Consider the following 26799-nt stretch of genomic DNA (forward strand, 5'->3'; position numbering starts at 1 on the left):
CTAGTGCTTGGAGCGAGCTTCACCATGCAAACGGTGGTGCTCCCTTAGCCTGCAGTGAGAGAGACAGAGAATGAGTTAATTGACAACAAAACATGTGGTTAACACTCAAGAAGCCTTCTTGAAAATATTCAACTTTTTTGGACACAGGCCTGACAGCGTTAATCTTGATGGATCCAGAGGCGCCACACGGCTAGTAGTCTCCCTGCACGTCCATACCGGGGAAAAGATTAGGGGTGCAAGATAAGTTAGTGTGTAAGCTTATGTGGTTGGGAAATAGCTCATACAACTGCTCATTCTAAGCTGAACAAGTGATTCAACACCCGTCTAGCCCACAGGAGACGTAGGATGATGAATTACATTATTAACCACAGGAATAATTGTATCATTGATGTTCCACTCGATGTAAAATGTCAAATCGATTTGTCTCAATGCATTTGCTCTTAATGTTTGATTTCAGAGGAAAAAACAATCACAAATACACAGACAAACAGGCACACAAGTCATTTGTAGACAAAATCCCAGTTGTCTATCAACTCCTAAGTAGATTAAATGTAGAGGAAATGGATTTAACCTGATGTTTTTCTGTCTGTAACCACTCTTTTGTAAGCAACTCCTGTGATGTAACCATGGTGCCTGTGAACATCTTCTATTATATAGGCCTCTTGTGGCTTGGTCCTTTCTCCTTCTCTGTGTGTATTTGTAAAGGTGTGAGAGAGAGTGTGTATGTGCTCTATGTAATTACAGTCATTTCTACCTGCAGCGCTGACCCCCTCCCACCCTCTGCTCCTCCTCCACTGGGCCCAAGCTGCTAATCTAAGACCTGCACTCATCCTTCAGAGACACACCGCACTGGAGGAAATCAAAGAACGACAGAATAAAGGCGACAGGGAGAGAAAAAAAGAAGATGCCATCATCAACTCTCAAAACAAAGCTCCCTGTCTAACTAACTACCATCTTATGAGTGCCGTCTATGAGACGTTGAATGGCTGTGGAAGATGGTTTCCAGAAGGTGAATACACAGAAAAACCCTGTGGTCTAATTGACTGCCAAACACCTAGCAGGCAACTTTGTGACATTTGTCCTAGATCAATGCAGTGTGTGTATGGTGCCGTACCACTGTATTAATGACATTGTTGAGAAGACGCAGGTAGCCGGCCGCCATGGTCTTACAGTCTAAGCCTGGGGTTGGAGGGTGAAATGATGCATGTGAGTGAGAGCGGGGCAGTTCTTCAGGTGGACTTTGGGCCACAATGGGATCCTTCACAGGACACTCAGCCCATCTGTTACCTCAGAATAGTGCCCCTAAGGACTCCTCTAGTGCAACTCAACACTCAGTCACCCTGACGTCAAGTCCCCCTGAGCCGCACGTCCAACAGGAGTGTGTGTGTGTGTGAGAGAGAGAGAGACAGAGAGCGAGTTTGTGTGCGTGTGCAAGTGTGTATGAGAGAGAGCGGTCAAGCTCTCAGTTGCACACCTCCCCCTGCTTAACTAGAATGAAACCTGTGCTTTGGCCCTAAAAGCAGAGCTCTAATCTCTATTGGCTGGAAATGCCATTAGCGGTGGCAGGGAGACGGAAGGAGGCATATGGGGGCTTTGCTTTGGTCAGCACTGAGCCAGCCCAGGGGGCATAGAGGGCACGGGGGTCAGGGGCCTGAAATGACTCACTTTTCCACAGCTAAGAGGCCATTGGGGGGGTTGGGGATGAGAGGACCCTCCAGAAATTGAGCTTGACACCCCTGCTCCGCGCTCTGATGTCGTTGTAGCCAGTGTCCATTTATTGTTGGTGTGGGGTCAGTGGAGGATAAGGGCAAGTGACCAGAGCAAACAATGGAGATACTGATTATACTGTACCCATAGCCAGAGATAATGGGCATGCACACAATGCTATAGGTCCTGACCTGACCAGTTCCCTGTTGTAGAGGGATTTGGGCGACTCACGATGTAGACCTGGCCCTTGAAGACAGACAGCTGCACCTTGCCCTCCACACTCTCCTGGGACTTGTCTATGCAGTGCCGGACAAACTCACACTCCGGACTGTACCATAAACCTGGGGACAACAAGAATAAGATGCTAGATAAAGGGACACTTGATTTCATGAACAGAGGAAAGTAGCTCCCACTCCTCTCCTACCCACTCCAGCTCACATGGATGTTATGGGCTTCCTTAAGCCCCCCATTAGTAGCCTGACTGAAGGGTGCACATATGTGATCCCCCCCCCCCCCCCCCTCAACCCCATCCTCCTTTCTCCCATCCCTATCTCATGTTAGCACTCCTCCCATCGCTCAAGGTGAGGCTCACACCCCTCCCCAGTCTTGACCTACCCAGGTGATCTGCTCTGTCTGGCTGAGGGACAGCTGGATGAGGGTGGTGATGGGTGGGAGGTTAGAGGGAAATACGGCCATCTCCACGGGGTGGCTCGCTTGCTTTTCCATGCCCTTCCACCTCACTAGCTATCTCCATCCCAAGAAAAACCTGCTCACCCTTTCTCTTCCCACTGAGTCTGCACTGGGGTGAGTATCATACAGTCAGGACAGGGCTGAGTGGATGGATCCAGCCACAGCTGTCATCCCTGCCCTCTCGCTGTTTTGTTTAGGGAATTCTCTGTGCCTTTGGCACATGCAGTGGACCAGATAAGGACCAAGCCGAGACAGTGGTATTTCAAGTTTTAAGACCATAATGAGTTTAATTTATGCCCCCCTTTTGGAGGGAGATAGCTAGCGTCTGTACCTCTGTGGCTCTCCCTGACTTCCTGGTCTCTCTGCCTGGCCAGCTCCCTCCTCCCATGAGGGTTTCATTGCAGTGGCTCAGTAATCAGTCTCTAATGGCTGTGATGCTATTATAGGGATGAAGGCAGGCCAGCCGGGGGACAGGCGGGCTGGGGGATTAGGACACCTGAGCCAGGCGTACAGGCAGCTAGGCCCCAGTCATTCAGTCACAGAGATACACAACACACAACTTCTAGTGACAGTCACTCCTCACCTGTCAATCACCGTGATGACCACTGTGTGAGGTGTTCTGGCACAAAATCGCTGCCGTCTGCCATTCATCACCCATGTCAGGTGGGTACTACACATTGTTATGTATTTTGCATAGTTTTACCTATTTATTATCAATGTAAGGTGATTTGAAAGCAAGGGAAAGTTATATAAGGCTGGATAGAGACTGTTTTTGACCAATGATTTTGTGTGTTCTAGGAGAGAAAATAACCCTGCCCACCCCTCCATATGAAGTGAATCCACCATTGCTGAATGTTCTGTGAGCATTGTTTTAATGTTTGGGGTTTTACTTGCGGTATTCTCCAAATGTACTGTTGTAAAGCATCTCAGAGAACTTGACAGCCAGGCCCTGCTTAATCCTCCTGACCTCGTGAGCGTGGTACCGGATGGTGCCACCTGGGGTCTCATAGATACCTGGGGTAGCACACAAACATACACACAGAACAAGGTGAGGAAGAAAAAGGTGTAGAGACACATTGCCTTTCAAAATAGTAAAGGGTTGCCGGTTCGAATCCCAGTGCTGATGGGAGGGGAGTGAGCCAGCAACCGAAGGGTTGTTGGCATCAATATCTCAGGTGCCACCTACATGTTCCCTTGAGCAAGGCACTTAAACCCCTAAAAACTGCTCATTGTACTGCGGCTGCACTCTGCTTCAGCTTCTCCAACCTAATGTTTGTTTATGTGTACACTCAGGGGCCAGTTTATTAGATACACCGTTCTAGAAAATGGTTCACTCCTATAGACAGTGAGTCACATGGCCGTGGCTTGCTATATAAAGTAGGCAAACAGGCATCGAGGCATTAAGTTACTGTTCGATTGAACATTAGAACGGGCAAAACGAGTGACCTAAGCGTATGCTTGTCGGTGCCAGTTACGTCGGTTCCAGTATCTCAGAAATAGCCGGCCTCCTGGGCTTTTCACGCATGACAGTGTCTAGGGTTTACCAAGAATGGTGCGACAGGCAAGGGCAAACAAAAACATCCAGTCAGAAGCAGTCCTGTGGGCGGAAACGGCTCATTTGATGAGAGGTCGAATGAGAATGACAAGAGTCGTGCATTCTAGCGGGCCACAAACAGGCAAATAATGGCGCAGTACAACAGTGGTGTGCAGAACGGAATCTCGGAACACACAACTCGTCGGTCCTTGTCACGGATGGGCTATTACAGCAGACGACCACACTGGGTTTCACTCCCATCACCTACACTGAACAAAAATATAAAAACGCAAAATGCAATCATTTCAAAGATTTTACAGTCCATATAAGGAAATCAGTCAATTTAAATAAATTGATTAGGCCCTAATCTATGGATTTCACATGACTGGGAATACGGATACCTTTAAAAAAAAAAGTAGGGGTGTGGATCAGACACGCATGACCATCTTTTGTCTCATGCAGCGCCACACATCTCCTTCACATAGAGTTAGGCTGTTGATTGTGGCCTTTGGAATGTTGTCCCACTCAATGGCTGTGCGACATTGGCGGAAACTGGAAAACGTTGTCATACACGTCGACCCAGAGCATCCCAAACATGCTCAATGAGTGAAATGTCTGGTGAGTATGCAGGCCATGGAAGAACTGGGACATTTTCAGCTTCCAGGAATTGTGTACAGATCCTTGGGACATGGGGCGGTGCATTATCATGCTGAAACATGAGGTGATGGCGGCGGACAAATGGCACGACAATGGGCCTCGGGATCTCATCACAGTATCTCTGTGCATTCAAATTGCCATTGATAAAATGCTGTTCAGGTGGCTGGTCTCAGGCGATCCCGCAGGTGAAGAAGACTGATGTGGAGGTCCTGGGCTGGCGTGGTTACACGTGGCCTCCAGTTGTAAGGCCGGTTGGACGTACTGCCAAATTCTCTAAAATGACGTTGAAAGCAGTTTATGGTAGAGAAATTAACACCCAATTCTCTGGCAACAGCTCTGGTGGACATTCCTGCAGTCACCATGCCAATTCCACACTGCACATTTTAGAGTGGCCTTTTATTGTCCTCAGCACAAGGTGCACCTGTGTAATGATCATGCTGTTTAATCAGCTTCTTGATATGCCAGGTGGATGGATTATCTTGGCAAGGGAGAAATGTTCAGTAACAGGGATGTAAACAAATTTGTGTTTTGTATTTATATATTTTTTCTGTATAGATTGGTGTATCTAATAAACTGGCCACTGAATGTATGCATATCGGGGGGTTGGATAAATAAGCAGAAGACATTTGTATCTCGCGTGAACATATAAAGTACACTGCTCAAAAAAATAAAGGGAACACTTAAACAACACAATGTAACTCCAAGTCAATCACACTTCTGTGAAATCAAACTGTCCACTTAGGAAGCAACACTGATTGACAATAAATTTCACATGCTGTTGTGCAAATGGAATAGACAAAAGGTGGAAATTATAGGCAATTAGCAAGACACCCCCAATAAAGGAATGGTTCTGCAGGTGGTGACCACAGACCACTTCTCAGTTCCTATGCTTCCTGGCTGATGTTTTGGTCACTTTTGAGTGCTGGCGGTGCTTTCACTCTAGTGGTAGCATGAGACGGAGTCTACAACCCACACAAGTGGCTCAGGTAGTGCAGTTCATCCAGGATGGCACATCAATGCGAGCTGTGGCAAAAAGGTTTGCTGTGTCTGTCAGCGTAGTGTCCAGAGCATGGAGGCGCTACCAGGAGACAGGCCAGTACATCAGGAGACGTGGAGGAGGCCGTAGGAGGGCAACAACCCAGCAGCAGGACCGCTACCTCCGCCTTTGTGCAAGGAGGTGCACTGCCAGAACCCTGCAAAATGACCTCCAGCAGGCCACAAATGTGCATGTGTCAGCATATGGTCTCACAAGGGGTCTGAGGATCTCATCTCGGTACCTAATGGCAGTCAGGCTACCTCTGGCGAGCACATGGAGGGCTGTGCGGCGCCACAAAGAAATGCCACCCCACACCATGACTGACCCACCGCCAAACCGGTCATGCTGGAGGATGTTGCAGGCAGCAGAACGTTCTCCACGGCGTCTCCAGACTCTGTCACGTCTGTCACATGTGCTCATGTGCTCAGAGTGAACCTGCTTTCATCTGTGAAGAGCACAGGGCGCCAGTGGCGAATTTGCCAATCTTGGTGTTCTCTGGCAAATGCCAAACGTCCTGCACGGTGTTGGGCTGTAAGCACAACCCCCACCTGTGGACGTCGGGCCCTCATACCACCCTCATGGAGTCTGTTTCTGCACATTTGTGGCCTGCTGGAGGTCATTTTGTAGGGCTCTGGCAGTGCACCTCCTTGCACAAAGGCGGAGGTAGCGGTCCTGCTGCTGGGTTGTTGCCCTCCTACGGCCTCCTCCACGTCTCCTGATGTACTGGCCTGTCTCCTGGTAGCGCCTCCATGCTCTGGACACTACGCTGACAGACACAGCAAACCTTTTTGCCACAGCTCGCATTGATGTGCCATCCTGGATGAACTGCACTACCTGAGCCACTTGTGTGGGTTGTAGACTCCGTCTCATGCTACCACTAGAGTGAAAGCACCGCCAGCATTCAAAAGTGACCAAAACATCAGCTAGGAAGCATAGGAACTGAGAAGTGGTCTGTGGTCACCACCTGCAGAACCATTCCTTTATTGGGGGTGTCTTGCTAATTGCCTATCATTTCCACCTTTTGTCTATTCTATTTGCACAACAGCATGTGAAATTTATTGTCAATCAGTGTTGCTTCCTAAGTGGACAGTTTGATTTCACAGAAGTGTGATTGACTTGGAGTTACATTGTGTTGTTTAAGTGTTCCCTTTATTTTTTTGAGCAGTGTATATCTTATCTTCCGCTCCATCAGAACTTGGGGGGGGGGGGGGCGAATTATCAGAAGAGGGCCATGGCGTTTCCTGTGTCCAAGATAACCTCATCATCCTTCCTTCCAGGACCTACTCAAATCAGACAGCTGTAATAGGCACCAGCCATCTTCACCCTCCTCCATTGTGGCTGGCAGACAGGCCAGCGCCACTGTATCTCACCCCAGTCAGAATGAGCCTGTCGTGGGCAAATGACAGGGTAGGAAGCCCCCGCCTGCCCAGATCTAGGACCTGAGCTCTCCCTACCCTGCAATTTACCCCTATTGCACTGTTGATGGGGACGGAGGGGGGAGAGGGGGGTGACAAGAGAAATGAAGCAGTCACTCAGCGGTCTGTCTTGAGGTGAATGAGGAGGAGAAGAAGAGAAGGCCAAAAAAAGAGACAGGAGCAGAGGAAAGAAGAGCAGAGTTGATATGTTTCTCTGTTCAAATAATTCCATTCAAATATGCTAAACCACTGGGACATCTCTGTTTATTCAACTACGGTTTGCATGTATAGACAGCATTATCAGGACAGATTGAAGGATGATATTCCTGTGGTGGAAGCCCTTCATCCTTTTCCAATACTTCAGTCTCTGTGATTTCACATCTGTGGATGGGCACCTTATGTTGAGTGTTGTTAAAATAGTACCTTTCTGTCCTTTACAATTCTTGTCTTAGATGTAGCCTACCTGAAGGTGAGAAGGGGTGGGGAACCCAAACATAATCTGAAAATTGAGAAGCATTTACACAGCACCGTCAGCCCAAAAGAGGACAGCAAACCTGATAATTATCTAAACCTCAAAAGTGGCAATCTGAGCCACTAAGACTGGGTTTTGTGGCGAGCGCAAAGAGGACAAAATAGGGAAATTTCCACTGTTACCATCTGATAAAACAGTTCAAACTGCCCTCTAACCCAATTTACCTCCAGCATCCCAAACTCAGAAGTTAACCTTTAAGTGTTATAATATTATACCTTAGCTAAACCAACTGTGGTTCAATTTAGGCAAACAAAAGGCCAGTGATTTCCAGGCATTAATCTTTTAAACAGTTTCTCTGTCTCTAGACCAAATCTGCTAGAGGGTTAGAGGGGTTAAGACTAAGCATTAACCCAACCTCGGCTGAGCTGGTACATGCCTTTGGGCGTACAGCCCACGCACACACACTTAAATTGCTTCCTTATGTTGTCAAATCAGTCTATTGCGCGCGAGATGGCGCTGTCTAACAAGATGAAAAGTCTTTGAACAAGCAAACACTGGAGAGCCGGTGGTCGAGAGCAAAATGTGGTCGAGCGAGCAGAGGATGGTTTCCTTCGAGCGCACAGGCAGCGGGAGCGCGCACATTAAACAAGTTGCAGGTGTGACTGAGTGAGCAGAACAAAATTGCCGCACGCAAACTATTAAATTCGAGAGCAGAGAGAACAGAGATTTTTGTTTTGCAGAGATACTTAATACATGTCAAGACTTAGAAGTTACTGCGCTCTCATAAATACATCCCCACATGGATTTCTCTAGACAACAAAAAAACGAATCTTGCTCTTGCAACTGCAATCTTTAACTATCATTTTATTACAGGTCAAAATTCTAGCCAATGCGCATGGTCGTCATTAGTTAAAACAGCCACAAATGAATCATTATTATGGCTAAACCCAGCCTATTTCAAAAATGTATATTTTTAAAATCTGATTTTAAACACAACCCTAACAACACTGGTAACATTATGCCTAACCCTAACGTTAAATCAAGACCAAAAAGCTAAATGTAGTTTTCTTGATTTATTTATTTTGACCATAAAGCCAATTTTTACTTTGTGGTTGTTCAGGTAAGTGCGAAAGTTGTTCAGTAGAGAACCTAACTATGATTTCAATATTGAAATGCAAGTAGTTGGCTAGTTATTTGGTCTTCTGTTATTAAAGCAGGCTATTGATTAGGCAGCCTGTGTTAGCGTCAGGTAGCAGCTCGCTAACATAGTTAACGTTTAACCACATAAATTACTAGTATCTTTGGTTTTTAGTAAGAGGATTGTAGCTTGAGCTATGTTAACAAGGGGTTAGTATGGAAGGAGAAATGTGAAGACCAGCATGACTGGGAGGGAGAGGCAGGGAAGGCCCTCACTGCATCATTTTTTATTTTACCCTTATTTTACCAGGTAAGTTGACTGAGAACACATTCTCATTTACAGCAACGACATGGGGAATAGTTACAGGGGAGATGAATGAGCCAATTGTAAGCTGGGTATGATTAGGTTACCGTGATGGTATGAGGGCCAGATTGGGAATTTAGCCAGGACTCCAGGGTTAACATCCCTACTCTTAGGATAAGTGCCATGGGATCTTTAGGGACCACAGGGAGTCAGGACACCCGTTTAACGTCCCTTCCGAAAGACGGCACCCTACACAAGGCAACGTCCCCAATCACTGCCCTGTGGCATTGGGATGTTTTTTTAGACCAGAGGAAAGAGTGCTTCCTACTGGCCCTCCATTACCACTTCCAGCAGCATCTGGTCTCCCATCTAGGGACCAGCCCTACTTAGCTTAAGAAGCAAGCCAGCAGTGGGATGCAGGGTGGTATGCTGCTGGCTATCCTTTGAGATAGTCTATTTGAAATACAGATTTGATTACTTTTACTCTGGCAATTTTTGTGCAGTTACAATAAAAGAGAATGACCTCTAACCATTCGCTCGCTCGCTCTCTGCAGGCCCACTTTCATTATGTGGTGGGGAACACTGGAGTTGGTGGCACCTTAATTGGGGAGAACGGGCTCCTGGTAATGGCTGGAGCGGAATAAGTGAAACGTTATCAAATACATTTAACATGGTTTCCATGTGTTTGATGCCATTACATTCGCGCCATTCCAGCCATTATTATGAGCCGTCCTCCCCTTAGCAGCCTCCATTGGTGGGGAAGTTGTTCTCTGCTTAGCTGACATTGATAGGAGATACAGGAGTCCACTCTGTTCCAATTACATTGGTTCTCCTCTATGCACAGCACTGGTGACTTCCTGCATGTAACCATGACTTCTATCAATCACCCCGGTAACTTAATCATTAGTGGTACTGAGAGTTTAATCATTAGTGGTACTTTGACACTGTATGGAGGCATCATTATTAGGACATTTTTCACAGAGATGACATTTTATTGACTTTGACCAACTGCTGTCTATTTGGTTAGAAAGATGGTTCTATACTGAATGTGTACAAGTAGGTAAGGGATGAAGTGACTCTATAGGAGGATGGCTCTCCACAACAAGGGTTGGGCATGAAATGACAGCAGGCTGTTCAACACTGACGAGTGGTGTGGATTGGTACAGCTCACCTCAGTCCCACAAAGTATGTTATCACTTATTTGGTTAAATTATTATCCATATTTGCCTCATGATAAATGTACTGTTACCTTGAATGCAACACTTGGATGTTAACTTTTCAATTCCAATTGAATGCTATTTTCACCATCGAGAGCATCCTGACTGGTTGCATCACCGCCTGGTATGGCAACTAGCTTGGCCTCTGACCGCAAGGCACTACAGAGGGTAGTGTGTACGGCCCAGTACATCACTGGGGCCAAGCTTCCTGCCATCCAGGACCTCTATACCAGGCGGTGTCAGAGGAAGGCCCTAAAAATTGCCAAAGACTCCAGCCACCCTAGTCATAGATAGAGTATTTGTATTTCAAGTTTTGCAATATAGGCAACACAGTTTTAAATACCGTTATACAGTCGAATTTAACAGGTGAACAGTTGATATTTTACATTGAAGTAGGCCCTACTGTAATTGCATTTTTTTTTTTTTTTTGCCTGCCTTATACAATGTTTGAGAAGTCACGGGCAGTCCTCTATATTTATGTCGGGGAAGTTGATGCAAATATTTTTATTTATTTAACCATTCTGCAGACATGTCCATGACATTTTGCCATTGTTTTCACTTTCAGAAACTGACAGTCGTTTTCCAGATACTGCATAAATTACTGCTAAAGATTAAAATATCCTGCCAACACAGTAAATAGACCGGTAGCTTATGTAGGCAAGACATAGAAACCCATTAATCTATCGATAAACACAAAATTGAACAATCATTTGATCTTTTGCATGTCGTGGCCAAATACCAATAGTTCCAAATTCTACAGCAAGTAAAGAGCAATTTTGTTATCATAAAAGGTGAATGAGGGAGTTTCAGGTGGAGTTTTGCTTAGTTTTATGACAGGTCTGACATACAAAAATATTGAGATTTATACATTTGGGGCACGCCATACATATGCATGTTTCTGTTATAAATCAGACCTGTCATAAAACTGGGCAAAACTTCACCTGAGGTAATATGTACATGTAGGTAGAGGTAAAGTGACTATGCAAAGATAATAAACAGAGTAACAGCAGCGTAAAAATGGAGGGGGGTCAATGCAAATAGTCCGGGTAGTCATTTGGTTAGCAGTTCAGGAGTCTTATGGCTTGGGGGAAGAAGCTGTTAAGAAGCCTTTTGGACCTAGACTTGGTGCTCCAGTACTGCTTGCCGTGTGGTAGCAGAGAGAACAGTATGACTAGGGTGGTTGGAGTCTTTGGCAATTTTTAGGGCTTTCCTCCTTCCTCTGACACCACCTGGTATTGAGGTCCTGGATGGCAGGAAGCTTGGCCCCAGTGAGGTACAGGGCCGTACGAACTACCCTCTGTAGTGCCTTGCGGTCGGAGGCCGAGCAGTTGCCATACCAGACGGTGATGCAACCAGTCAGGATGCTCTTGATGGTGCAGCTGTAGAACTTTGAGTATCTGAGGACCCATGCCAAGTATTTTAATTCTCCTGAGGGGGAATAGGCATTGTTGTCCCCTCTTCACAACTGTCTTGGTGTGTTTGGACCATGACAGTTCGTTGGTGATGTGGACACCAAGGAACTTGAAGCTCTCAACATGCTCCACTACAGCCCTGTCGATGAGAATGGGGGCGTGCTCTGCCCTCCTTTTCCTGTAGTCCACGATCATCTCCTTTTTCTTGATCACGTTGAGCGAGAGGTTTTTATCCTGGCACCACACTGCCAGGTCTCTGACCTCCTCCCTATAGGCTGTCTCATTGTTGTCAGTGATCAGGCCTACCACTGTTATGTCGTCGGCAAACTTAATGATGATGTTGGAGTCGTGCTTGGCCATGCAGTCATGGGTGAACAGGGAGAACAGGAGGGGACTGAGCACTCACCCCTGAGGAGCCCCAGTGTTGAGGATCAGCGTGGCAGATGTGTTGTTACCTACCCTTACCACGTGGGGGCGGCCCATCAGAAAGGCCAGGATCTAGTTGCAGAGGGAGGTGTTTAGTCCCAGGATCGTTAGCTTAGTGATGAGCTTTGAGTGCACTATGGTGTTGAACACTGAGTTGTAGTCAATGAATAGCATGCTCACGTAGGTGTTCCTTTTGTCCAGGTGGGAAAGGGCAGTGTGGAGTGCGATTGAGATTCTGTTGATCTGTTGGGGTGGTGTTGATGTGAGCCATTACCAGCCTTTCAAAGCATTTCATGACTACAGAAGTGAGTGCTACCGGTCTGTAGTCATTTAGGCAGGTTACCTTAGTGTTCTTGGGCACAGGGACTATGGTGGTCTGCTTGAAACATGTTGGTATTACAGACTCGGTCGGGGACAGGTGGAAAATGTCAGTGAAGACACTTGCCAGTTGATCAGCGCATGTTCTGAGTACACGTCCTGGTAATCCGTCTGGCCCTGCGGCCTTGTGAATGTTGACCTGTTTAAAGGTCTTACTCACATCGGCTCATGGAAGTAATTTAGCCCGTCTGGTAGGCTCGTGTCACTGTGCAGCTCACAGCTGTGCTTCCCTCTGTAGTCCATAATAGTTTGCAAGCCCTGCCACATCCGACAAGCGTCGGAGCCGGTGTAGTACGATTCAATCTTAGTCCTGTATTGAAGCTTTGCCTGTTTGATGGTTCGTCGGAGGGCATAGCAGGATTTCTTCTAAGCTTCTGGATTAGAGTCCCGCTCCTTGAAAGCGGTAGCTCTACTCTTTAGCTCAGTGCGGATGTTGCCTGTAATCCATGGCTTTTGGCTGGGGTATGTACGTACTGTGGGGATGATGTCATCGATGCACTTATTGATGAAGCCAGTGACTGATGTGGTGTACTTCTCAATGCCATCGGAAGAATCCCGGAACATATTCTAGTCTGTGCTAGCAAAACAGTTCTGTAGCTTAGCATTTGTGTCATCTGACCACTTCCGTATTGAGTGAGTCACTGGTACTACCTGCTTTAGTTTTTGCTTGTGAGCAGGAATCAGGAGGATAGAGTTATGGTCAGATTTGCCAAATGGAGGCCGAGGGAGAACTTTGTACGCGTCTCTGTGTGTGGAGTAAAGGTGGTCTAGAGTTTTTTTTTCTCTGGTTGCACATGTAACATGCTGGTAGAAATGAGGTAAAATGGATTTAAGTTTCCCAGTCGGGGGGGTCCCAAGTCACTAGGACCGCCGCCTCTGGATAAGCAATTTCGTATTTGCTTATGGTCTTATACAGCTCGTTGAGTGCGGTCTTAGTGCCAGCATCGGTTTGTGGTTGTAAATAGACAGCTACAAAAAATATAAACACACTATTTACCAAGAGAGGTCTACAACTTATCATGCGATACTCTACTTCAGGCGAGCAAAACCTCAAGACTTCATTAATATTAGATTTCGTGCACCAGCGTTTAATGACAAAGACACAGACCGCCACCTTGTCTTACTGGAGGCAGCTGTTCTATCTTGCCGATGCACAGAAAACCCAGCCAGCTGTATGTTATCCATGTCGTCGTTCAGCGCGACTCTGTGACACATAAGATATTACAGTTTTTAAGATCCCATTGGTAGGATAGTCTTGATTGGAGCTCATCCAGTTTATTATTCAATGATTGCACGTTGGCTAATAGGACTGATGGTAGAGGCGGGTTACCCACTCGCCGTCGGATTCTTACAAGGCACCCCGACCTACAACCCCTATATCTCCATCTCTTCTTCATGTGAATGACAGGGATTTGGACCTTGTCCGGTGTCTGAAGTAAATCCTTCACGTCCGACGCGTTAAAGAAAAAGTCTTTGTTCAGTACGAGGTGAGTAATTGCTGTTCGGATATCCAAAAGTTATTTTTGTTCATAGGAGACGTTGGCAGAAACATTATGTACAAAATAGCGTGAAAAAACACACAATTGGTTAGGAGCCCGTAAAACAGCAGCCATCTCCTCCGGTGCCATTATTATATTGCGTATGTATGAAGTGTTAGCAGTTGATGTTATTCTTCAATAACCCAGACCCCAAACCAAATCAGGGAGAGAAAAAATAGGTTTATTCAAAGAGGACAAATCATGGATGTTATGTTGGGAAGTAGATGGTTCATTCTCCCCTGTCCTCAGTGATTCTCTCCTCCAGTGATTCTCTCCACAGAACAAAGGGACAGGATATAGTTTTATAACCCAAACCTAGCCTGTGGTTGACCAATTAGAATTCCTTCCAATAAAACTGGGTCAATGGCCAAATAACAAGTACCCTATTTCAGGCTCAATGTATAAACAATTTGGACGAATGAGAACTTGCCATGTAGCTTTGAGTCCCGGACTGAAATTCCTCCCATGTCTCTGACCCATTGATCATTAATCCCCTATTACAGAAAAAACACTATTTCCATTGATCGTTAGTACTCTATTGACTTTTAGTCCTCTGCGTTGTGTATTTATCTTCAAAATATTCTTACAGAAGTTTAAGCTGGGTTTTGCAAGTCATTTGGCGCTTACTGTTCAAGCCGGCTAGCAAGCTAAAAAAGTGGCTCTGAACCACATCTGTTCGACATCATGCACCCAAGAAAACTCAACCACACAACACAACACTGGCCAAGGGCAAGCATTTGTTAGTCTGTCCATCACTCCAGTGTAATGTTTCCAGACAGGCCACTCTCTATAAACTCGCTCCCCACCAGCCTGAAATCCAATCAAATCCAATCCAATTTTTTTTATTCAGCCATTATTCTTTTTGGTCTGCGACAATGATGGTTCTTCTCGCCCAAAGTCAAGGTCTGATAGCAATCTAACCAGTCCGAAAAAACAAGATATAGAAATATATTAATTAAACCATTTAATCATCATAATAAAGTTCTCTACAAATACTCTGTACAACATGGTCTGCCACATTGTGGAGAGGTCAGAGCTCAGACAAGGGTTGACAGGTGTACACATCTTACATACATCATTGAATGATTTGTTGAGAACTGACAACATTCTTGACAACCATTTCCATCCAACACCTTCTTGACCCCACTCCCCAAGACATTCAAATAAAGTACACATTCAGTCTGTCAACTATTCAATCCTTCCAGGCATCTTTTGTGCAAACACTGTGGCTTATTCCCCCAACAAACACAATATGTACTAGTTATTTACCCCCGTCAAACCTCACACTCTTACCATTTCTGTGGAGAAGATAAGCTCTGATCTTTTGTGACGCCAAGGGGGAGAAAAGTGGGCTTCCCATTTTCCAATTTCTACCTGCCACTCTGCGCCAGAGGCGGAGTGTGTTAGCGAGTCAATTTGCCAGTCCGGTTATTGTTAGGAGTAGAATGGCAGTGCGGCGGCGGCTGGGGCCACTGGAGGAATGAGTGACATGCTGTCTGACATGGGACAGGGCCACAAACATCTTGGCCCCTAAACATGCTGTAGTGACACCGGTAGAATAGCAATAAGGGAGGTTTTTGAGAAGTTTTGTTGATGGAGAGAGGGGAATTAGAAGTCATGCAGAGGAGTGGACGATTGCTAAGATGTAGTGTGTATCTGTGAACGATTGTGTGTCTTTGTGTGAGCGAGCGAGAGCATGCGTGGCTGCAAAAAGAGAAATGTGAGGGCTGTCTGCATCTAAGTGAATGCAGGTCAAACTGAGTCTCAGTTTACAGGCAAACCAGAAACACATTTCCTATGAAAGGAAAGCGAGGCACATAATGTTGTTTGTTCATTGTGTCCTCCATGACACTTTTATTCAAGTGAAATAGCAAGTTTCCCCTTTTAGCACTGAGATAAAATGACTGCAATTGCCTGAAAGCACTAGTGTGACAGAAAGCTTTACAAATGGAAATGACATGACTGTTAGCATTTATGGAGTAGGTACTGTATGACTTTGTGCGGGCTTATCTGTGAATGCATTAGGGATGTGCACGGTTATTCGAATATCCGAAGGGACATTGGTATATGAGTATACCTTTTTGTGAGACGCAAAAAATATAGGCCTATTTTAACACTGAAAAGGCTTTTTCTAAATTAAATTAAAATATCAAGGATATTCCATGACATTTCACATTTTTTATTTAATAAAACGACAAACTATTCAATGTAGTTTTTATGATGTGCGCAGACTTCACGTGTGTAGTTGTTTATGTTGGCCAATCAAAATGGCTCAATGTGTAGATAGTGGAGTGAGAGTTCACTAATGCAATGCAAGATGGAATAACATTACGGAATAAAAAAGTTATCGAAATGAGAAGGCGTAGCCTACAACGAGCAACCAACAGGTAGGCTGTTTTATCTGGATGGGGTTGGGAGAAAGTGCAGCATGTTGCCTCAATTAGCCTAGCTAGCTAGATTCTCTAGGCTACTCCAGTCAAGACAGGCACTGTTATATGGGATGATACATAACATTGCGGCTGCTACAAGTTAGCTAGTCTTGGCTGTAGCCGAGTTGCCTTGGCTAACGTTACTTTAGCTCTCTCTCCCTCTGTGTGCTCGGCTCGCTCCCATCTCAAACATACCTGCCCCACCGCAGCTGCAGCAGTAGACTGAGCATCTCTCCCTGCCTAGGTTATTTATTCAATACACCTTTATTTATCGTCATTGCCTTACCTCTAGACTTCATCCCGATTTAAGCAATTCTCCACGATGTCGATCCTCCCAACTCCATGCCTCCCTCTGAGACCACAATGGAACCATTTGTTAGCAAACTTTCTCACTAAGTACAGTAGTCATTTCTGTATTCTCGCCTGAATGCACCCACACTTCGCTCAGAAGACTGCAGTAAGCCAGTAAAGGAATCTCAATCTCATTGTAAATTAAGAGTAAAACAAAGGTAAGAGAAAGTCAGACTCACCCAATCTCATTGAGGTAGGAGAAGATGTCCAGCGGTGTGTTCTTGGACTTGCCCTCCTTGACGTGGGTGACCTTGATGGGAACACCTGTATGGTTTGGATTGGAAGTCAGACAGTCAGTCATGGTATCTGCCTGGAGACATAATGCTGTACTACATAGGGCTGGCACAAATATCGTACAACTGACAATTATGTACAATAACCGTGAACTGAAAAGAATAATCGTCTTAGACAGTGCCCTTAGAAAGTATTCACACCCCTTGACTTTCTCCACATTTTGTTGTGTTACAGCCTGAATTTAAAATGGATCAATTTGAGATTTTTTTGTCACTGGCCTACACACAATATCTCAAAATGTCAAAGTGAACTAGTTTTTCAACATTTTTACAAATTAATAAAAAATTAAAAAATTAAAAGCTGAAATGTCTTGAGTCGATGAGTACAAAGTCACAATCAGTTGCATGGACTCACTCTGTGTGCAATAATAGTGTTAACATGATTTTTGAATGACTACCTCATCTCTCTACCCTACACATACAATTATCTGTAAGGTCCCTCAGATGAGAAGTGAATTTCAAACATTGATTCAACCACAAAGACTAGGGAGGATTTCCAATTCCTCGCAAATGGCACCTATTGGTAGATTGGTAAAAATGTAAAAAAGCAGACATTGAATATCTCTGAGTGAGCATGGTGAAGTTATTAATTACACTTTGGATGTTGAATCAATACACCCATTCATGTGGCAAAGCAATTCACTTTTTGTCCTGAATACGAAGTGTTATGTTTGGGGCAAATCCAATACAACACATTACTGAGTACCACTCTCCATATTTTCAAGGCTGTATCATGTTATTGGTATTATTTTAATCGTTAAGCACTGAGGAGTTTTTCAGTATAAAAAAGAAACGGAATGGAGCTAAGCAGAGGCAAAATCCTAGAGGAAAACCTGGTTCAGTCTGCTTTCCACCAGACACTGGGAGATTAAGTCAAAGGCCAAATCTACACTGGAGTTGCTTACCAAGAAGACAGTGAATGTTCCTGAGTGGCAGAGTTACAGTTATGACTTAAATCTGTGGTAAGACCTGAAAATGGTTGTCTAGCAATGATCAACAACCAAATTTGATAGAGCTTGAAGAATTGTGAAAATATAAAAAATAATTGCACAATCCAGGTGTGGAAAGCTCTGAGAGACTTACCCAGAGAGACTCAAAGCTGTAATATCTGCCAAAGGTGCTTCTACAATGTATTGACTCAGGGGTGTGAATACTTATGTAAATTAGATATTTTTCTACTTAATTTTCAATACATTTGCAAAAATTTCAAAAAATATGTTTTCACTGACATGAGATATTGATTGCAGATGGTTGAGAAATGTTATCCATTTTAAATTCAAACTAACACAACATGTGGCATAAGTCAAGGGGTATGAATACTTTCTTAAAGCACTTTAGGAGAAGGGAGATTCAACATTATATTCAAGTAGATAGTTTACCCAATAGCAGTTTTTAGTTTTTACATGAAGTTGGTAATCATTTTACGAGCAGAATGGCAATGGTCAGGAGGAGAAGCTTCATTTCCCAAAAGTTTTAAACAGTCAAAATCAGTTGTCACTAAAGCTGTGTTTTATTCATTACTTATGTTATAAATCATTTTCAAAGAAGCATTTGATGCATTACAAGCTCAAAAATGACAATGACCATTTGCATGACAATTAACCATTACCCCAAATGTCATAATCCTAAGAACCCTATTACAGTAAGGGAATTCATCTGAACAATACTGTTCTCTGCCAGTTTCAGATCTGATCTTGTCACATTCAGCACTTGGACTCAAAGCTAATTTTGTATTTGGACGTGGGCTGTATTTGGGCTAGAGTTAAACTAGTTTCCAATATATTGCACTTGGATGGATCTGATAGTCAATTTATATGGCCAAAATTTGTCATTACATTTCCATGTACACCTACTTGTTTAATGTTCACTAAAAACAAACCGTGAAGAGACTGATTCCCAGGCACTGAACACAGTTTGAGGGAAATGGTAGAGACCATGAAAAGAAAGAGTGGAAAAGGGGAGATTTGGATGTGGGGGAATGTGGAGGAAGGAGTGAGGTGGGGGGAAGGGTGTTAATGGTAGAATACTCTAATGGGATGTGGTGAGAAGTACTAATAAATTCAAAAGCCCTGGTCTTTTGAAGGCTGTGAATTTGCAGGCGGGCCCTTTCCTAATTGAATTACACACCCTGGCTTTGTGTCACCCATACCTTTTCTACCAATAGCCTCGCATTGCAGAGCGTGTGTGTGTGTGTGTGTGAAACGCATGGGATAATCCCACAACCATTCCTAATGAGCGCGCGCACACACACACGCCTAGGTACTCGCCAATCAACCCCCATCCCCACCACCAACTATTTATACAAAGACACTACTAAACCGATATATAAATCATTGTCATTTACTTGCTTATTCATAGTATTCATTATGTTGAAATGAGCAACAGAGAGGCCAAAGGTGGAGGAGGTGCAATCGACTGGGACATGGGCAGGGGAGGTATAGGTGGGTGGGTGGGTGGGGGGGGTGTAAAAGAGCTTTGAATACAGACATGGAGGGTAGAGGAAAAAAAAGAAATCTGCTGATAGTCACTCCTCCATCCATCCGGCGCTCATTAGCATTTAGCATGCTTGCAGTTGCCAATCAAGTCCAGGCGAAAAAGCAGCACTCCTGCTTGCCTTTCAATGGGCCCCAATGTAAGCACTGTTGGAATGACACGTAAAGGACTTGACAAAATATTTTTAGACAAGGGCTTTGTCACTCGCCCATTCCCATATCGCGGGAATCCTCGTCCCCTGAGGAAAAATCTGAGCCGTAGAGGGTACACTTATAGTGCTCCGACAAAGCCCCCTGATCCCCCAAATAGTTAATAATTAGATTAAAAGTTCAAATAAATTAAGTGAGGGTGTGAACACTGGAGCCGGGCCCGGCCTCTCGTCCTCCTCTCCTCCATCTCACGGGGTCTATCATTCACTGGGCCTTTCTTTTCCCTGCCTGCCCTTCAGCGCTGAAGTGAACAGTGCAAACAATAGGACAGCAGACACAGTTGTAGGAAAAATTACAGCTTTACATTTTTCCTCTCTCTTTTTCCTTTTCCCCTCTTTCAATGAAAGGAAGAGGGATAAAAAAAGAGAGAACTGCTGCTGAAGAAAAAAGTTTAGTAGTGAAAATAATTTTTAATCAGTGAGAAAGCCTGGTGAAAAAAGGCTGGTGGGAGATGAAAAGATGGAGGAGAATGAAATGAAACATTCTTGCGCTGATCTTGTGCTTGAGTAGGAGAAGTAAGCTAGAGCCTTTGTGTGAGCCACTAAAACAGCTTTTGTAATTGTCACTCAATAAGGGAGAGAAAATAACAATGAAAACATATTGCAAATGAGCAAAGGGCCGAGGCGAAACCAGGTTATACGATGACATCACAGTTTCATATTCCCATTACCAGTTTCATTGTTTTCTGAACCTTTTTTCAAAGGAGGATTTTAGTTGTCCATAAATTTTTAGTCCATAAACTTTATCATTGCCTCATTTTTTAAAAACATTTCAGATAAATCTCAAATAAACCACACCCACCTTCAGTCGCGTAAAACAGCACCCAGATACAAACGTAAATCACAGTTCATACCTGCACCCCCTTTATATATTCCTCTCTGAACTGCTTCGGTGTCATAGTAACATCATACAATTGTCACTGGTCATCACCATAATCAGAGGCTAATGTCCTGCCATGTCCTTTGAAGTCCCAGCTGGCCTCAGTGGACAGTAGCCCTATCTATGCACATTGACACTTGTAACCAGGATCTAGACTAGAGGCACATGTGGTTCTTGCCCCAGGCTGGGATGTGCGTCTCTTTTCTGTGACTGTGCAAACATGTGACACTCTCATCTGTTTAGCCCTGTAGTGGTATCCAAATGGGTGTCAGTCGGTTGTATTAGCTGGTTTAATGCTTCTGGACACTCCATGCCCTCAGGCAGGCTGCTTTAGTTTAGACACAGTCAGTCCCAGAGTGTGGGGGTGGGCTGTCCTAGGTCTGGGCGGTCAGAGTGATAAACACAGCCAGGGAGGGCAGCAAGGGGGCTACAGCAGCCCTGGGGCTATGGTCAGTGGACAGGACGGAAGGACTTAAAGCTGATTTATGGTCAATCTGTGTCTGCAGTGGCCGAACAAGAGAAGCCAGGCTTCCCCCAAAAATTGACCAATCATTTTTTTAAATAATAATAATAATTTATTTAGTCTCTCTGTATTTCGTAATTTTGGCCTCACTCCTATCAAATCGCATTGAGAGCATACGTTATTGAGAGAAACAACTTGGAATTGTTGCATCTCGTTGTGTTGTCCTCCACTCTCTAGCTAGTTAGCTAGCTAAAATTGTCCCTTTCCTAAATTAGCCTTGGATGGAGATAGGAATTTGGACTTGTGGTTTTACTTAATTATCCGTACTGGTCTATGATTATAATGGCGATTCTGATCCAACCATAAATTCATACGTTGTGCCCCTGGCCTGAGAGGATGGAAGCTCAACATGTAAATACAGTTGAAGTCAGAAGTTTACATACACCTTAGCCAAATACATTTAAACTCAGTTTTTCACAATTCCTGACATTTAATTGTCATAAAAATTACAGTCTTAGGTCAGTTAGGATCACCACTTTATTTTAAGAATATGAAATGTCAGTTTGTTTATCCCATGTGTAACTCTGTGTTGTTGTTTTTGTCGTATTGCTATGCTTTATCTTGGCCAGGTCGCAGTTGTAAATGAGAACTTGTTCTCAACTGGCCTAAAAAGTTAAAATAAAAATACCGCCCAAGCCTAACGCACAGCTTTTTTGAACTCCATCTCCAGCCATCTGGGTTGTTGGGGGCATCCTCTGGGTTCTTGGTCATCAGCTACAGGTCCGCTGGCACATGGCTCTGTAATACACACAAAATAACATTCACATTTTACTGGGACATTTGATGCTCTTCATATAACTTAGTATGTGACCATGAGAAGATTCAGTTGAGAACATAGCAGACACAGTCAGTCAACTGTGGGACTAAATACACTACATGGCAAAAGTATGTGGACACCTGCTCGTCGAACATCTCATTCCAAAATCATGGGCATTAATATGGAGTTGGTCCCCCCCCCTTTCTGCTATAAGTCTCCACTCTTCTGGGAAGACTTTCCCCTAGATGTTGGAACATTGCTGCGGGGACTTGCTTCCATTCAGCCACAAGAGCATTAGTGAGGTCATGCAGGCCAGTCAAGTTCTTCCACACAGATCTCGACAAACCATTTCTGTATGGACCTCGCTTTGTGCAAGGGGCATTGTCATGCTGAAACAGGAAAGGGCCTTCCCCAAACTGATGCCACAAAGTTGGAAGCACAGAATCGTATAGAATGTCATTATATAGTGTAGCATTAAGATTTCCCTTCACTGGAACTAAGGGGTCTAGCCTGAACCATGAAAAACCGCCCCAGATCATTATTCCTTTCCACCAAACCTTACAGTTGGCACTATGCATTTGGGCAGGTAGTGGTCTCCTGGCATACGCCAAACTCAGATTCGTCTGTCGGACTGCCAGATGGTGAAGCGTGATTCATCACTCCAGAGTCCAATTGCTGGGAGTTTTACACCACTCCAGCCGACGCTTGGCATTGCGTATGATGATCTTAGGTTTGTGTGAGGCTGCTCGGTTATGAAAACCCATTTCATGAAGCTCTCGACTAACAGTTCTTGTGCTGACGTTGCTTCCAGAGGCAGTTTGGAACTCGGTAGTGAGTGTTGCAACCGAAGACAGATGATTTTTATGCGCTTCAGCACTCAGCGGTCCCGTTCTGTGAGCTTGTGTGGCCTACCACATTGCGGCTCAGCCATTGTTGCTCCTAGACGTTTCCACTTCACAATAATAGCACTTACAGATGACCGGGGCAGCTCTAGCAGGGCAGAAACTACCTTGTTGGAAAGGTGGCATCCTATGACAGTGCCACGTTGAAAGTCACTGAGCGCTTCAGTAGGGGTCATTCTACTGCCAATGTTTGTCTATGGAGATTGCATGGCTGTGTGCTCGATTTGATACACCTGTCAGCAACGGGTGTAGCTGAAATAGCCGAATTCCCTAATTTTAAGGGGTGTCCACATACTATTGGTCATGTAGTGTATAATGTTCTCCTGAAAGATGGAAAAAATACATGTTAAAATGCTGTCAGGATCTGAGAGAAAAAGACAAATCAAATGTCCTATTTTTCTCCTCTATTTGGTTTCATTTTCCCTACGTGACCCTTCACCGTAGTGGAGGGGGGAGAGAGTGAGAGAGAGCGTGCGAGAGAGAGAGGACTCAAATTCACTAAAAAGATGACACCTGCTACTATGACAGGATGTACTCAAGCGACTGCAACACTCAATATTCACCAGCTGTCTGGAAAGTCAGAATAAATCTCCCAATTCTGTCAACCAGCCTCCCCATACACTTCTCCACATCTTCTGGACTTGACTTTCTGACTGACAATTTCTCTTTTATTTATTTTCAGATGAACAACAACAATCCACACCTCCTATCCTGAGAGCACTATGAAGTTGTAGGAGCTGTCGTTTTCCAGTTGGGGGGAGTTGGTGAATAAGGACATGAATAATCGAGCTGACACCCCTGCAAATTACCCCACATTACAACCAGACGATGGCCAATGTCCCCTGAGCTGAGGCAAATTGCAGGGGAACTATGCAAAATAACCACTGGGTGCATTTAAATGGAAACCTTTACCAGACAAAAAAAAAATCAGCATACAATAACTAATCTCTCTCAGCCGCAGAAAGAGATTGCACACGTTTCCCGACGTGTGCAATCGCTTCTTTCCTTTTAACTAAACACCAAAATTGACTTTGAAGGCTCCCATCTCTCCCTTTTATTTTCTGCCTCAGCACCCAAGACGACGACAAAATGAGAGGAAGGACGAGTGGGGCAAAATGACTCCACTAAAAACCCATTTAATGAATAGTCTTAAAGTGGACAGAACCAAGGAAGATGGAATGAACCAAAGACTGATTAGGCCTAGCTCTGTGACAGTGGGTATGGTATCTATAGTTGTGTCGTTACTATAGTGGCCTAGAGTTTCCTTACCTACTACAGCGGTTTAAAGCCTGCACAATCCTGACCAATGAAGAGACATTGTTTCTGTCAGCTAGAGTTCACTATGATAAAGATGTGTTATCCTTCTTACCTACAGAACTTAAACAGAAACAACATCAAATGGAATATCAATTCAAACATGCATGCTCACGAAACGCGAGTGAATGAAATTGAGAGAGAGATAAATGGAAAGCGAGGGAATAGTTGCCAGTGCCTAGAGATCAATGGATTTAAATTCCCACCCCCCGCATGTGGACCTGTCCCAAAGCTTCTGGCCCTGAAGGAGAGGAAAAGGTAGAAATGGAGCAAGAGAAAGAGGGAGAAAAAGAGAGGGGGAGCGAATTGGTGGCAAATGGGGCATGAAGCGCTGAAATCATGTCGCTGTCCAGTCCTGCCATATTGTTGTGGAAGCATGAACTTAAAGCAAGTAAATTTCTATCTTTCCACATGTTAGCTGCCTCATTGCATTTCAATCGAGTCCAATGGGGTCCAAAGAAAAGACAGAGGTGGGGAGAGGGGGGGGGGGGGGGGGAGGATGGCAACAACAAAAAAATCTGGCCCACTGGTTTGGAACTGACACCTAAATAACCATGTCTCAAGTCTGGCCTTGTCTTTAAAATTCCATTTGCAAACATGGCACATTGAGATGAGAGAATGTATTACATCTGATATGTGTGTACTATGTGTCATGTTTAACTCCCAGACCCAGCTACATTATCTATCTACTGCAGCTATTCCCAAATGTGGGTGGGGGGACGCGCAATGCTGACGGGGGGGACGCCAAATAAAATGTGATTCACATTTTTTTTTAAATAAACAATTTCAAACAGTCCATTTATATTTTCCAATAGGGCTATACATTTGGGTGAGGTTGTTTATCGCCTGAGTAGCCTCGTTTCACTGCCCCCCCCAAAAATTAAACCATCTAGTGTTCAAATAACAACACAATGTCAAATACAGGTAGCCTAGTCAAATAATTAACATCCAATCACATTAACCGTTACTCTCTCGGGGAATTTCACTAACAGTCCGTTAGTGCACTTCTAACGCATAATCTCATACGGGAGCAGAAACTGGGCATAATACATGCAAATTACTGAATTATTACACTCTGTTCAATTTAAAAGGATCCATAGCACGCCCTGCTTAATGTATTCAAATCCCTTTACCACTTTTATCTCCCCCACCATAAATATTTCATCGTATTTAATTCCATTGATAAATTCATTGTGAACGTAAATGGGACTAAACCCATGAATTAAATCAATTACACAATATTGTCATACTATACATCGCTATGCTATTGAGTTGTTTATTTCAGGCTGCATTTCTCCACAGGGTGAGCCGTGGAGAGAGAAAAGCCAGTGTTACAGTTCTGCCCCTCCACTCCCTCGCCTTCCTGACACCCCGTCCACCGGGACACTCATCTGTCTGCCTGCCGCCTTTGTACTTTACTGTTACTGGTGACATTCTGGTGTCACGGTGAAATGGGTCCCTCCCACGTTGCAGCCTGCGGCAGCGCAACCAGGGTCAATGGTCCCCCAAGAGTCGGGGGGGACCCAGGAGGCCCAGCTGGGCCCTAACCCTTCCCCCGGCTCCCATGAAATCGGGAATTACGCGAGCCATTTGACGACAAGTCAGTGTCTGTGTGTCCCAGGCTCTTCCCAGGCCTGGCAAGGGTGAGAAGAGACAATAAGGTAGGATGAGGTTTGGGTCGTCAAGGGTGACCTTCATGTAGCGCCATGATCCCTGACCCCGTAAGAGATCAAACCATTTCTGTCCCACTGTGGGGGGACTCTGTGCTCTCCACTATGTTAACTATATATCAATGGACTCTCCTATCAGCTATTGCTTTGTACAAATTACAACACAATGATAAAACAGTCATATCTATACTGTCAACAAAATGAACATGAAACAGGGATGATCTTTAACCACCAGGCAGGTTGACTTGAGAGAAGTGTTGAACCTGCTTGAGAGAAGTGTTGAACCTGCTTGAGAGAAGTGTTGAACCTGCTTGAGAGAAGTGTTGAACCTGCTTGAGAGAAGTGTTGAACCTGCTTGAGAGAAGTGTTGATTACGAGAAGAAGGACAAATGATTGGATAGATACTGTATGGTCAATGACATAAGCTGACAATATGTGAACCTAGGATCAGTGTATCCCGTCCTGCTACTCTTGAGGAGCTCCCTCTTCTGATTTAGAGACAGCAGGAGGTTGTGAGAGTAACAACCGGTTCAATATGGCACTGGGGCGAATGGTGAGCTGTGTTGGGTTAAGTGCCATCAACGTCCTGTGTGATTACTCAGCCTGCTCATTCATGCATTATTCACCATTGTGATGGTGTTGGGTTTTTGACACTGTATTAGGATCAAGATCTTACCTTGGGATTTTACAGTATTCCAGACTCGTAGCTGTTAAAACAGACAATGAGAGGGATGCTGGTGAACACATCCCTTTGTCATTCTACAGGATATAGCTAACGTGGTAGAAAATTACAAAAAAGGGCCGTCCGAAATTCCTGCCCAAAGTTACTAACTTTTCTTGTAGAAGAATGTAAAACTTTATTTTCTTCAACCTTAATTTGACCATGAAGATTTGCGAGTATAGTTTGTGTTCTTCTCACCTGATGTGCATGAGGTTGGCATCCATGCTCCAGGGTGCTTTAGGGTTGACATGCACAGGGGTATCATGTTTCTGGGGGTGATGGAAAGGCCAGAGAAGAGTCAATGACAACAGGGCTGTCCGCTCTGTGCAATACAT

The 26799-nt window shown here is 44.6% G+C and overlaps 1 pseudogene; it reads right to left on the reverse strand.

Annotated features, from left to right (window-relative positions):
- LOC120025534 lies at nt 1-26799 on the reverse strand (annotated as a pseudogene).

This window comes from Salvelinus namaycush, chromosome 31 (genome assembly GCF_016432855.1).
Source record: "Salvelinus namaycush isolate Seneca chromosome 31, SaNama_1.0, whole genome shotgun sequence".
Taxonomy (NCBI): Eukaryota; Metazoa; Chordata; class Actinopteri; order Salmoniformes; family Salmonidae; genus Salvelinus; species Salvelinus namaycush.